General features: G+C 50.9%; 1 protein-coding gene and 1 gene segment (V, D, J or C); both read right to left on the minus strand.

The window, feature by feature from the left end:
* Window positions 1-14946, minus strand: part of LOC115642209 — a 440558-nt gene that overhangs the window by 187329 nt on the left and 238283 nt on the right. The gene's annotated exons all lie outside the window — the stretch shown is intronic.
* Window positions 1-14946, minus strand: part of LOC115642322 — a 166925-nt gene that overhangs the window by 129191 nt on the left and 22788 nt on the right.

Raw genomic sequence — 14946 nt, forward strand, 5'->3', positions numbered from 1 at the left:
GAGAAGACATCATACAACAAAGAAAAATTAACATATCACTATAGTGCAGTATACAATAAATCACCAGAAATCACCACCAAGTCGTGGTGAGACACCATCCCATGACGAAAAGACATCACAACTCATGTCTATGTATCACTACATAATGAAAAAATAGCAATGTCATGACAAAATATCATGAAGTGACAAAGTAAGATCTAACTGTGACATCATAACAACACGTCATGACAAAGTGTGTCCTGATAGTGTGTCATGTTTCCATGCAGCATAAAGCATGCCATGCTGGTGTGCAATTACTCCGTGCCATAAAGCCACCATGTCGCAACACAGCTACATCACATAGCAACACCACAATGCAGGGGTGTGACGCTAGACATCACCATATCATGACGAGAAATCACTAGCTCACAATACTGCACCCTCATATCCCTCCACAGTATCATCAGACTGAGATAAAAGTCATTATTGAATTGTTCCTTCTAGTTGATTTCCCCAGAGGGGGCACCCAGCCCTAGTTTTAGAAAGTGTGAGAAATGGGTTCTCCCTTCCCTTAGGGAAAATGGTTTCACAGACTTGCAGAGCTCACCAGCTCTTCCACTGCTAGGGAATTCTTTCTGGCATCTAGACTCACCTAACAGTCCTGCTGGTGCAGTTCATAGACGGCAAGAAATCATGCCCTATCATGCAGGTATATACAACCCCACTTTCCCACTGAGACCCTGAGTTTTTCAGGTAGCTGTGGGAATTCCTCTCTTCAGCCACTGAGGGCAGAGTAATGTATCCAGAGGGCTCGATGCTGTGGTTGTCCCTTTTCCATTCGATGAGCAATTCAGATGGGAAGAAACCAGAGACCTCTCAGGTAAGCCATACCTCAGCATTGGGGCTGGGTCGCACCAGCGATGGGAGAAGGAGGGATACAGAAGGAGCCTTGGCTATGCTGGCACCTGTATGGAGGGGAAGCGCAATGTGAATTTATCAAGAGTGCCTTGAAACCCTGAAGTCAATGGAGTTGGGGAATTGGATATGGACATCTCCCCTCTAGGTGGCTCTGATCAGCCCCAGGGCAGGGAATTGGCTGGCTCAGGGGTAGGGAATGAGACATGGGGTCTTTCCCTTCTTGGGGTCCCATCTCTGATCCAGATCCAAGTAGGGGACATTAGATGGCTTATTTGCCAGCTCTGTACTAGAGAGTGCTGTGCTACAGGATTTGGGGTGTTGGACTCTCTCTCGCTGTCCTTTCCTATTGGTTCTCATCTACCTATCTGTTCTTCCTCTTCTCTGTTTATCTCCATAAACATCCATTCATCCATCCATCCACATCCATCCGCCCATCCATGATTGCATCTCTCTCTCTCTGGGCCTTATGGTACCAGACCCCTTTCTGAAGGTGGCTGTATTTCAGTAAGGAGTGGGAGATGTCCCTGTCCCTACCCCCTATAAAGCATTAGGCAAAGTCACTGATTATTGTTTGAGTCTCTTCTCCTTCTCTCACCCCTGAGCTTCTGGATGGTCTTCTCCATGCCCTGGAACAGCGAGCAGGGATGAGTCACTCTACAGAGAATGCTGCTCCCAGAGGCCCAGGTTTCCCTGGGGATGGCTAGGTGGCTCAGGAGACTCTGGGTATGGTTGCTGTGTTTTTTGGCTTCTCTCACGGTGCACTTGCAGTCCAGATGGCACTGTCCAGCTCCCTGGTGAGTTTTGCTTGGCCCAGCTCATAGCCCACTGCCAGGCAAGTCAGGAGGGCTTTGCCTCGAGTGAGCAAGGCTTGCAGGGATGGCTTGAGGAGCTACAGGTTGGGCAGGGGGATGCTCCCCTGACAGGCTGGAGTGGAGAAGAAAGGTAGATATGTCTTTCACATGGTGTGGCAGTGGAGAGAGGCTGCAGGGAGGGATGGGATGGGATAGAGGTTGAGGAAGCTGCTCGGGGTAGGGTGAGGGGTGCAGAGCAGAAGCAGGGCAGCATCAGGGGGACAGGGATGCCAGGGGGAGCAGTGAGGGGTTTGTGGAGCAGGGAAAGGTAGACCAGGCCTGATCCAGATGGGGTAGGGGGTGCAAAGTGGGAAGGGATGGGGGGATCAGGGTGGAGAGCCGAGGGGGCTGCAGAGATGAGGGAGTGGGGGAGCAAGAAGGGGAAATGGGGTCAGGGAGTGGAGGGGGAGTAGGTAGGGGGAAGGCAAGGGGCCAAGGGAGCATTAGGGGAGCTGACTCACCTGCACACTTGCTGATAGTACTGAGCTGGGGGCTACCGGTCCAAGGGTGGGTCACATGGCAGCTGTACTCCCCCGGCTCGTCCCACTCTGCCTGGGACATCGTCAGGTCGCTGAAGGAGCTGAATCTTCCATCTTTCCCCTGGAGGAGTCTGAGCTGGGTGCCCTCTCTCTCCTTCCCACCTGCCTGCCAGGTCAGCTGCAGGCCCCCGGGGTAGTAGCCGCTGGTGGAACAGAGCAAGGTGACAGAGTCACTTGCTCCTGGGCTTGGGCAGGGGGGCAGGATGTGAAGTGTCACTGTGGGGGCACAGGGGAGCATCCAGGCTTCAGGGAGAAACAGAGTCACAAGGGGGTGCTGACAGAAACCCTCCGGAATCATTGATCTGTCTGTCTGTCCATCTCTCTAGCTATCTACCCCCACACAGCTCATCTCTCTCTTTCTCTCCATCCATCCATCCATCCATCCATCCAATGACTCCCATCCCCTTCTACTCCAGAAAAGATAAGAATTGCCATGCTGGAACGAACCCATTAGCGTGTTTAGTTTGGTATTCGAGCCTCGCTGCCATATGTGTAAGACTATGTGGATATGTAGCGCAACACCCCAACATCCCATCCATGATTGGTCCGTCCGTTCCTGTATCATCTCTCCCTGATGCTCTGAATAAGCCAGCTGGTACATTTAGGCCTTTATCACATTGCCAGGAAAATAAATATTGCTGCTACAGTAGATCATTCTATAGTTCAGCTTTGCTGATGGTCTTCTTGGTCACCTTTTGCTCTGGCTCTGTATGCTCCTCCTCAGGACAGTAACTTGCCTCTTCCCATTTGTCCATAGTTGTTTCAAAGTGGTGGCTAGCTCTGTATGGACCATCCTCCATCCTTCACTCACTCGCAAGGTGTGGTTTTCCTTGCCACTTGATTGTCACTCCTTTGGGCCTGTGGTCATACGCAATACACTTCAATGTCACAATTTTCTTCTCCAGGTCTATGGACTGCAGGAGTTCAACCGTGGGTCTTTGTAGATTGGTCGAGGCTGCAAAGAAACCAGAGCATAATCTGGTAGCAGCCAGGCTGCTCAAAAGGGAAAATCAAGTAGATATATATAGACAAAGTAGGAAAGGGCTGACTTACCTGCATGGAGTGACAGCAGTCCCTCAGGAGGGTTAGCGACAGAAAAGAAGGGGTAGTCTTCATGAGGCAACATGCAGGAGCATCAAGGAAAGTGGGCAAGAGAGAACCTCACGCAGATTCCTGGAGTGGCACAGTCACCAACAAATCCAAAATGTGCACGGGTGTGTGGGGCATTTGGAGTTGCTGCCTTTGAAGTGCAGCCTAGAGGCTGATGTCTGCTCTATCGAACATTGTTGAGATTAGCATTGTAAAGTAGATGCTGCAGGAGTTGAGATTCCACCTTCACATGGATGCCCAAGCCCCACAGTGGGGCAATGGAGCTGAGGGGTTTCTTTCCTGTGCTTGCATGCACTCATCAGCTTCTGAATCTGATACAGAATCTGCTCCACTCCAGCTCACATTTCCCTTGAGCACAGATTTTAATTGGGTGTCTGTCATGGCTGCAGATCCATGAAGACATTTCCAATATGCCAACAACAAATTGGAGGAATAAGAAGGGACCATAAGGACAAAATTGTGAATCTTCCACCATGAGAATCCATGTCTAACTGTGAAGCAAACAACTCCTAGGGGGATCCATGGTTAAGAAGGAAAGAAATTTTTCTGTGAACCACCTCCCAGCCATGAAAGACCTCTGTGAACTTTCCCCAAGAGCAAGAATGTCCATCCCAATGTCTTGGGCAAATCACAGCCCAATGAGATTACATTTTGCTCCTGCCCTGAAATTCCCTCTTGCAATTAGGACAGTTTTCCTGCACTTCCTTTACTGGTGATGGGGTCTGTGAGGCTGTGGAATCAACTACTCACGGGGTGAGTTGGGATTCCCATTGCTTGGAGAATTTCAGACTGGATAATGCCTTGGAGGAAAAGGGAAATTTCCTGCACTGGAGTGGAGGGGACATTCCCTACCCAGCTCGGGTTGCAATAAATCATGCAGTTCTTGGTTTCACCAAATATAGCACCATAATGGAGATAGAAATCCTTCATTGCCACCTTCCTCACCAGGGCTCACATGGAGTCATGCAGCTGTTCATGCCATTGGTTGGGGTAAGAAAGTGTGTGGACATCCCCAAATTAACACCTGCCCCTGAGAATCCACTTACCGAGGGACACCTTTTCCACAACCTTCTTGGGCTCTTCCATGGCTGGGTGATGCACCACGCAGGTGTAATTTACTGCTCCTACACTTTTGTCAACCTTCAGGATGCTGTAGGCAGAGAAACTGCCACTTCCTGACACAGGGCCATTATTGTAACTCGACTTGAGTTCTGGGGAGTTGTTCTTCAACCATGAGATGCTGATCTCTGCTGGGTAAAAGCCGCTAGCTTCACAGATGAGAGTCAAGGAGACTCTATTCCCGGAGATGTCTTCGTGGTAGGCTCGGGAGATGGTGACTGAGGGCTCCTTCTTCCTGATGCCTAAATGAAAGGGAAGAGGGGTAAGAGAAGAAGAAGACTTGCTTTGGATGTCTAAGTCAAGGACTTAGCTCCAGCAGCTATCACTGGGTGAAGGGGCCAGGAGAGGGTTGTTCAGGGTATGTGTGAAGCTAGACCAGGCAAAATAAAAACCCAACCACTGAGCATCATCTCCCTTGAAGCTCAAAGAGCCTGGACCTTCACCCAAACATTCAAATGAAGTCCTGAGCTTTCCCCTCATCCTTAAATGGAAACAACTTAACATCATCTCTTCTTGGTCTGCATCACCGTCATCATATTCATCTTCTTTACCACCATTGTCTTCATAATCACTTCCTTCCTCTTTATCTTCATCTTCTCCAGCATTATAACGTTCTTTCTCTTTTTTTCCTTCAACATCTTAATTTCCTTCTTCATTGTTATTGACATCATCTTCATCATCCTCCCAATCTTTATCCTCAGCTTGGTTTTTCAGTAATGGAAATAGACACAGGGCTTTGAGCTATTTCTGCATCCCAATACTGAACCCTCACCCCAAACCTTGAACACACTATCGCTTCTTCACCCCAAGTCTCCACCATGCATCATCATGACATTCAGTCACCAACCCAATTTCTCACTCCGATGGAGCGTCTTCCCTCCTTCAAACACTCACAGCAAAATTCAACACAATTGAGATTTTCAAAGGCTGGCTAAGGGATTTGAGACCTTGGGTATTTCAATGGGATTTGGGCATTTAACTTCACTGGACACTCTGAGAGATTCTCACCAGAAACATCCCTGAAAGGCCTGATGGTGGTCGACAAACACCAGCGTGATTTCCAGAGGTAAGAAGTACATATGCACATCAGATCAGAGTCACAAATAGGACACTGAGTCCCTAACAGGCCACATCCCTGTTTCCCAGGGAGATGAGGGAAAGAAATTCTTGGAGGAGCTGGAATTCAGTGATAAGAAGACAGTGAGTACTGGGAAAACCTCTCACTGGATATTAATGGTGATCCCCTGAATGAGAGATTCACAGGGGAAATATTAATTACGGCTGAAACACAGTCCTGTGCTGAGGGCCTAGGCTCCGCTAAAGTCCTATTTGGGGGATTAACTGGGACATAAAGGCTGCTTAGGACGTGTGTGGGGTGAGTTTTACCCTCTAATTCCAATTCACAGTGACTGGAGTTTGCCTTTCCCTTTGAGATGCCAAGGCTCCTCACCTGTATTGCTCATGGTTATGTCCTGCGTTAGTTCTCCAGAACAGGGTGTGGTCACTTTGCAGGTAAATTGGGTGCCTTGTCCCCATTGTGCCAGCGACACAGGGTGAGAACTGACCAGGCTGGTGGTCCCGTTGCTGTTCTTCTTGGGAGGTTCTGTCTTCACCGCAAAGCTGACTTGCCCATCCACTTTCCATGCGATTCTGCTGGCTGCTAAGTCATAGCCCAGAACTAGACAGGTAACATGACCAGAATTTTTGATGACGTCTTCATAGGTGGGTTTGGTTAAGTAGATGGTTGGGTCAAGTGAGCTTCTGAGGCAGGCTGAGAAATGCAAAGAGATGTCATTGACCAGTTCAAATAATGTGGAAAGGCAGAAAAAGATGATTGAAATCTAATTTAATCTAATCAATCCCTCCATCTCCAGCAGAACACTCCTAGTGTCCCTCCCATCCAGCCAGCCCTGGTATCTCTTTCTCTTCCCATCCACCTATAGCACCAGTTTCTCTATGGCACTCCTGTGTCTCCCATCACATTGGGGTCTAGGTGAAGTCCCACCTACCCTTAGGCAGGGCTGGTTTCTCAGTAACTCTCCACCCCACCTCCCTGCCATGCACGGGCCCAGCCCCTCACCCAAACACTTGCTGGTGTTGTGCATGGAGAGCTCTGCTCCCACTGCTGGGTGGGTCACTTGGCAGGTGTAGACGTCCCCCTTCTCCCAGCTCTGCTTGGTGACGTTCATGCGGCTCTGCCCCATGTAGAAACCATCTGTGCCCATTGCAAAGGAAAAGGCCGGGGTGGGGGGGCTGCTCTCCTTTCTATTCACCAGCCATTTCACGTTGGCTTTGTTGGGTTTGAAGCTCAGGAGGAGGCAAATCAGCTCCAGCTGGCTCTCTGTGGAGCTCTCCTCGCAGGTGGGCACCAGGAGGTGAACCTCGGGTGGCTTTGTCAAACCACACCCTGAGAGCAGAGAGAGGGGAAAACACAGTCCAGTGTCACTCTCTGTAGATCCCCAGCCCCCTTCCAGAGAGAGAGATAACTCTACAGTCCTCTCAGCACGAGTAACACCAGCCTTGTTGTGGTACATTTACACTGAGTACTTTAATCAGCCTCCAAGGCTGAGATTTTTCACAGTCCTGTAAGGGATTAAAACAAATGGGAACAGGGCCCTTAAATATTCTAGGCAAATGTTAAAAGCCTCTAGGCATTCTTCCTGCACGTGCTGCATGGAGTGTGTTCTCCCTGGTAAACAGCTGGGACAAAGCTGGAACTTGAGCTGTGTTTGTTTATTTGAACATGTTTCCCTCAATTAATGTCCCCTATTTAAGGGGGACCATGGCGCTGTACAGCATGACATGGCATCAGAAGAAAACCTGGGAGAGGACTGACTGTGTCTGACTACGGATAAAGGGTCAAATCCTCAGCTGATGTAAGTCAGCTCAGTGCCACTGACTTCAGAGGAGATCAGTTGATTTATACCCGTTGAAGTTCAGACCCCAGAATGCCTAGGGTTGTGGCTCTGGGCTTGTATCCATTTCAAAATATGCCTCAGAACAGCCAGAGTGCAAGGAACACACCCCGCTCCATGACAAAGGTGTAACCAGTGCTAGCTCGTAAGGGGGTATAGCCCCTTTAAGGCCAGTGGTTGCTGGGAATTGTAGTCCCATGGGGCTGCTTGCTGCTGTCTATATCAGGGAAAGCTTCTGGCTCAGTGCTGAGGAAAGCGCCTGAGGGGGAATCTCGAGACGTGGACAGGCAGGAGGCCTAGGAACCATGCAGGGAAGGTGACCTAGTGGGAAAGGGTGGGGCTCCCCATGCAGCTGGCTGAACTCTGGGGGCTCTGGTGGCCGGGACCCTGGGCTCAGAGTTGCACTGGTTTTGCTTTGAGGCTTTGGACTTTGGATGCAGCGAATGGGCTTTGTTCTGCCTTCCCCAGTGGGAGGCGGTTGGGTTGGAATGGGTGAGGGTGAGGGTGAAAGGCAGTGAGCCGAAGATTTCCCCTGTGCAGAGGGGCCAGCATGCGGCTTAGGTGCCATTTCAGCCCAGCTGCGGGTCTCAGATTTCCCATGTGCCTAAGGGATTCGCATGCCAAGTTCCCATGGGAACCAGGTGCCTAAATCCTTTAGGCAGGACTGAAAGATCCCCCCCTTAGTGGAACGTAGGTCTCTGCCCCAGGCGCCTTTCACCCTAAGGTTTCCCTTGTTCAGGGGTTGATGGAGGGGGCGCTGGGGGCAGGAGATCTGCAGTGACAAAGCACCAGGGCTCAGTGTGTTTCAACACTGGGCCAAACTTTCCCCAGACTTTCAGGCTGAGGTTTTTCCAAAGGCGCCTGCGGGATGTGGATTAAGATTCACTGGCTCCCAGACCCTTTAGGCGCTTTGAAAAGCTCAGCCTGGCTGTCCCACCCTCCCCTGCCGCGTGTCTTACACTCCTGAGGGAACTTCTTCGACTCGGTCGTTGCTGTCCCTTGATGTGTCACATCGCACTGGTAGGTGTCACCCTGCCGGGGCCTGGCAGGGATGATCAGCAGGCTGCTCTGGGTGAAGCCCCCGTTGCTCACTGTCACCTCTGGGAAAGTTGTGACCCCCTGGGTCACTTTGCCCGAATTCCACTTGATCTCCACTGGTGATGGGAAATAGCCCGTTACAAGGCAGGCCAAGCTTGTGTCCGGGGGAGCATTGTCAGTCTTGGTGCAGCAGGGAACCAGGGGGAAGATGGAGGGGGCTGTGGGGTTCGCTGGAAAAATAAAGAGAATACAAGAGAAACCATCAAAAAGGGGGAAGAGGACTCAGGTTCTGTTCCCAGCTGCTGTGGGACCTTGAGCCTGTCACTGACCTCCTCTTTGCCTTTAACTTCCCATTGTGCAGTGGTGTCCTAGCGACAGGCGAAAAACATGAGAAATGGGATTCTGACCTCGGCCGTTCCAGTGTAAACCTGGAGCAACTGCACTGGAATAGCTCTGCTTTGTGCGAGTGATGCTGAGTGGAGACTCTGGTCCTTTGCAAGGCTGAAATATTCCCCAAGCACCTCACAACCTGAGTCCAGCCCATCTCAGCTCTCTGGTGTGAAGTGAGAATCATTACCCTCATTGAACAGATGGGGAAACTGAGACATGGAGAGGTGACGTGGCTTCCCCAAGGTGACAGAGGGAGTCTGTGGGAGATCTGGGAATTGAAGCCAGTTCCCCGAGTCCCTTCCTGTATTTTATAACTAGGGCCCTACCAAATTCACAGTCCATTTTGCTCAATTTCATGGGCATAGGATTTTAAAAATCATCATTTTCATGATTTCAGCAATTTAAATCTGAAATTTCATGGTGTTGTCATTGTAGGGGTCTTGACTCAAAAAGGAGTTGGGGGTGTGTGTGTGTCACAAGGTTATTGTGGGGGGGTTGCGGTGCTGCTACCCTGACTTCTTTGCAGTTGCTGACGGTGGTGCTGCGGTCAGAGCTGTGCAGCTGGAGAGCGGTGGCTGTTGCCAGGAGCCCTGCTCTGAAGGCAGCGCCGCTGCCAGCAGCAGCACAGACGTAAGAGTGGCCTGGTGTGGCATTGCACCTGTGTACCTGGCCAACCGTCGCCGCCCTCCGGCCACCCAGCTCTGAAGGGAGCACAGACATAAGGGTGGCCTGGAATGGCACTGCACCTGTGCACCTGGCCAACCGTCGCCGCCCTCCGGCCACCCAGCTCTGAAGGGAGCACAGACATAAGGGTGGCCTGGAATGGCACTGCACCTGTGCACCTGGCCAACCATCGCTGCCCTCCGGCCGCCCAGCTCTGAAGGCAGCACAGACATAAGGGTGGCCTGGAATGGCACTGCACCTGTGCACCTGGCCAACCGTCGTTGCCCTCCGGCCACCCAGCTCTGAAGGCAGCTCTGAAGTCAGGTTGGCAATACCATAACCGGACCCGCCGACAGTAATTCCAGGGCAGAACAGTCAATGGGCCCCTAGAAGGAGATGGCTGAGGTTCACGCCACGCACACACAAGCCGTGCCCACATAGACATGGTCCGGCGCACTCTTCCAGCATGGCCAGAGCTTCCACACACTCGCCCGGCTGCTGTCGCTGCCGCCGGTACCACCCCGCATGTGCCCGGGAGCCCTGCGGCCCACCCGGTGATTTAAAAGGGCCCGGGGCTTCGGGGACGGGGACCTGCATATGAAAGTTCAGTTAATAAAGTGAAGTGATAGTTCCACACCACCAGCCTCCATGGGCAGCAGGGAGCCATTTGGGGAGGTATTTTAAGAGGGCACGTGAGGGGCATGGAGCAGGAACGCTCCCCAGCAGCAGGGGTAGGCAGGTGACTAGCAGCTAGTGGCTGGGGGGAGCTGCACTGGGCAGCTGTGGGAGGCAGCAGCTCGGGGCGGGTAACCTGGGGCTGGGCAGTCTCTATTTGCCGCCATTTTGCCTTCCTGGGCCATCCCGGGCCTTGTTGCTGGCAGAGAACGGCCAGCCGCGTCTCAGGGCTGCACCCACCAACCCCCTTCCCGTTTGGGGAATGACTCAGGTAACTGTTTCCCACCTGACAAAGGACACTTTGCTGCAGGTCAAATGCATGGGAAAATATCCCAAACCTGAGGCGATTTTTAATTGACATAGATGAATTAGAGAGAAAATGGGGCACAATCTGAGGTGGAGACGAGAGAAAGGGTCACTGACATGAGAGGAAAGGAGAGAAACCGGCCTGGATTTTATACCCATCAGTGACAATCAGGGAGAAATGGAGGAGAATTTTCTGCCTCTTGGAGAAAGAAGTGGGCAAATAGGGGATTTCATTACCTCTCCCCTCCCGCTAGCACCAGCTTGGCTGCCCCTGGGCGTCCCTGGCTGCACAGAAATAGTTCAACCCCCCCACCATTTCACACTGTCTTTCCCCTCCCCTCGTCCCTTTCTGATCCCTCGCCCCCAGGCTCTGCCCTCGCTCTGTGCTGCCCCGGGGCAGAGCCTGCCCCAGCCAAAGGCAGAGTGAGGGCAGCGGGTCCATCACTGTCCCGGCCCCACCCAGGTGTGTTCCCGCACGGGAGCAGATCCACAGGGGCTGCAAGACCTGCAGCTCCCGGGGCCTTTGTGCAGTGCCTCTTTCCTGCCCGTCCAGCGCTGGCCCTGGGTCTCTCCAGCACCTAGTACCTGCGGGTTGGGCCGGGGGCGGCAGAGCCTGGGGCTGGGTCCAGCCGGAGAAACCCTCCTGGGCTGGGCACACAAAGACCATTCAGCCTGGGTTCCCAGCTCCCCTCGGAGGCTACAGAGCTCTGCCCCGTGACTCTGTTCATTGTGTTTCCTGCTTCCCGCCTTCCTGCCAGTAGTCCCCCCGACGGACCCTCTGCTGATCCCTCAGCCCCTTCCTGGCTCCTTTTGCACTGACCTGAGCCAGGGCTCCTGGCTGCTGCTGCTGCAACAGGGCCAGCGTCCCGGGCCCTTTCAAATCATCCGGGCCCCTTGGCAATTGCTCCCTTCACCTCCCCTGTCAGCAGGCCTGATTGCAACCCCCTAAAATAACCGTGTGACCCCCCCTGCAACTACCTTTTGGGTCAGGACCCCCAATTTGAGAAACACTGGTCTCCTCTTTGAAGTCTGTATAGTACAGGATAAAAGCACACAAAAGACCAGATTTCATGGGGGAAGACCAGATTTCATGGTCCATGACATGGTTTTCATGGCCATGAATTCGGTAGGGGCCTATTGATGACAAGACCGTTTGTTAAAGCTAGGGAAGAGCCCTCTGTGATCCATGGATGGATGAGATAACCCAACACGGGCCCTTTCTCCTCCGGTCCCTGCCCTTCTGTGCAAACAGAGCTTTCAAACCATACACCTCGGCCTCTGGCCTCTTCAATCCACCTCTCTGGGACACTGACAGGTCCAGGGGAAATTTCACAGCTTTACAATACTTTGGGGGTTGCAGTCCTGATTTCTGGACTGTGGTGAACTCTCCAGGACTCACAGTCCTTAAAGCCAGCTTTGGCCTCTCTTTCTAACTGCTCTGCTCGACCAGAAGGTGGGGGCTTGGGCCAGGAATCGCCGGGGGACATGCCGATCACAGCGATCCCTTCTTGTGTCCTGAAACTCCACCAATCGATCAGTTCTAAACACATCAAATTGCAGTGGACATTCCACCGCCAGTCACGGTGCGAGGAACCACCCAGCTACTTCTCACCACCGTCACAGGAGCAAGGCCGAGAAGAGACCCTTTGTATAACAACAACAAACTGCCAGGAGACGTTAAAAGAAAGAAAAGGTGGCTACAGGGGAGAGAAGAAAGCTTTGTACAAGTATATTCATCCTCTCTCTCTCTCTCTCTCTCTCTCTCTCTCTCTCTCTCTCTCTCTCTCTGTCTCTCATATCTACACAAGACTGTCCCCTGTATCTGGATACCCTGTAAATACATTCAGAATATCATCCTGCCTTCCAAGCCCAATATTTTTAACATTCCTGCCAGACCCTTTATTGCAAGCTCCTGAGATGTTTGGAAGAAGTCAGGGAGTGATTAGTCAGGAGAGTCAATGAGAAGTTGAACTGATGCTGATGTCAATGAAGCTGTGACAATTTACAGGTTCTGCCCTTCGGTTTCCATTGAAGTAATAGGAATTGGTACTTCACCTCCCCCACCCGGGGGCCTGGGCAACTTTGGTACACTGGCCTTCCACCACAGCTGCTTATTCACCTCCCCAAACCTCAGACATTTCTTGAACCAAAGCAGATCATCACGAGCCTTCTCAAATGCTCACTGAACTTATTCGTTTCTGACTCTGCAGCAACATGCCTCGATTTTGAGTACTTCTCTGGCAGCCGTTACCATTGCACCTGGGCACCTCACAAACTTTCCTGTCTTTAAGCTCTCACATGCCCCATTGAGGTAGGAGGAATAGCATCATCCTCATTTACAGATGGGGAACTGAGGCATAGGTCAGGTAAGTGGTGTGCCCAAGGTCAGGCAGGAAATGTTGGAATTGAATCCAGGTCACTAACCATTGGATCACCCTTCCACACCAGGGTTTTCCCTGCACATCCTGTTCCTGTGAGCTCTCCCCAGCCTATTTCTGCAGAAAAGTTAAAGGCATATTTCTGGAGAAGAACCTGAACACTCAGGGTCTTAATATAAAATAATCCTTTTTCTGCCTCTCACTCGTTACAGTCTCCCAGCTCTGTTACCTACCAGCAGACCCATCGGACCATTACAACATGTGCATCTCAGCTACGTCTCACCTGGTGGAATCCAAACACGAGTAAGCCTCTACTGAGTGGGATGACTGAATCCAGTTGCACCAAAGAGCTGGTCTTACCTTGCAAAGGCACGGTTGTATGTCACACCCATCTCTTTTAATTGTGCTTCATCACTGGCACACCCATGTGATAATTCTAGCAGTCTCCATTTTCTTGCTATTGAGCAGAGTAGAAATTGCAGCCTGGATTCATTGGCCAATGGCTAAGCCTGTCCATGAGGGGACTGGCCAATGGCTAAGCCTGTTAGTCAGAAGACAGGAGAAGATCACTCCTCAATCTTTCTTGCTTCTGTTGCTCAAGTTAAGGTGAGTTATTCACCTTCTGGAGTGAATTGATCTGGAAAAATAACAATATAAGAACCATTCCCCTTTAGTCCCCTTGAATGGACTGCTGTGAGGTGCTTGGAAACAATTTCATGGCTGCCTTTGTACTTCTGAAATCCAGAAGAGAACAGAATGGGAATTTCTTGGCATGTTTGATCGGGAGATCCAGAACTCTCTTTAGGGAGAAAGACTTGAGAAAACAAGAAAACATTCGGAGAAGCATCCACATTTTTCTTGGGCAGGGTTTTGTTGCGATAATTGGGCCTACAAAGTTATCCTAATTGTGCGCTCGACTGTAAAAAGTGAGCGTATGTTCGTAAGAGGGCACAGTAACCTATAACAACAAGTGTGGACGGGAAAAGGCATGAAAGGGAGACAGACTGAATTAGTCCAAGCTGAAAAACCCACTGATGTAACTCAAGGACTGTGAGGATCATGCCTGTAAACGAGAATAGTGTGAGACAAAAATCAATGAACCAAAATGGGTATGTTGGGAATTAGGCCTAATTAGTGGACAATATAATGAGGGGCTGGGCTATTCTGCCTAACACTTTCTTTTGGAGTCCCTAAACCTAATCCTGAGAGATGTCCTGACCAGAGTGGACCAGAGAGAGGGACCCAGCTGGTACCACCACCTCCACTGGCTCCGGCTGAATTCCAAACACTACCTGGGATGTGAGACTTTGTCTCCCCCTGCCCCCATAATGAGTTCATTTCCTTTTCTGCCTTCTTTTCTCTCTCTTTCTCCTTCTGTCTGATAAAAGTCTGGCTTAGCTGGCCATGACTGCACATTCTGCAACACTGTCATCAGACCAGAGCAGGGCCAAGTGAAAGCAAGGCCCTAAACACCCTACGCTGGTACGAGGTTGCCATAGCTCGGAGTGGCTGGTAAGATCGGGTGCTATGCCCGTGTTTCGCCATCAGTGAGGTTGCAAGTGAAAGTCAACCCCAGAGACAGAAGCTGCATTTTCTATCTTTGCTGGTCATTTCCCTTCCGTTTTATGTGTGTTTGCTTTGTCTTCTAGGAAACAGGATCAGATTTTAACAACAACAGCGACAGCGACAGCCCCAGCCATCTCAACTAATTTCGTCTCTTTTCCTCGAAAGAACAGTTTTTACTATCTCTGATACCATCTAAAGAGACCATCAAACAAGGGCTTTTTTCCTCCTAAAATCTGTCTGGATGAAGGGGAACCAGGGATGTTGTTAAAATGAAAGATGGATTTAACACGTTACATTTCACAGGCTTTACCTGGTTTTCTTCTTTTCTGTATTTTTCATAAAAGATTAAAAGGGTTTTTAATGGTGCATTTACCATGGTGCTAAACAAGCTGAGGTCTCTGCATACCAAGCCCTGAACCTTGTTTAATCTTGGACTGTGACTGCGTTTATCATGTCTGAGACTGAATGATGCAATAGATCAGACCAGAGAAAGACATTG

The sequence above is a fragment of the Gopherus evgoodei genome, unplaced genomic scaffold (assembly GCF_007399415.2).
Source record: "Gopherus evgoodei ecotype Sinaloan lineage unplaced genomic scaffold, rGopEvg1_v1.p scaffold_39_arrow_ctg1, whole genome shotgun sequence".
NCBI lineage: Eukaryota > Metazoa > Chordata > Testudines > Testudinidae > Gopherus > Gopherus evgoodei.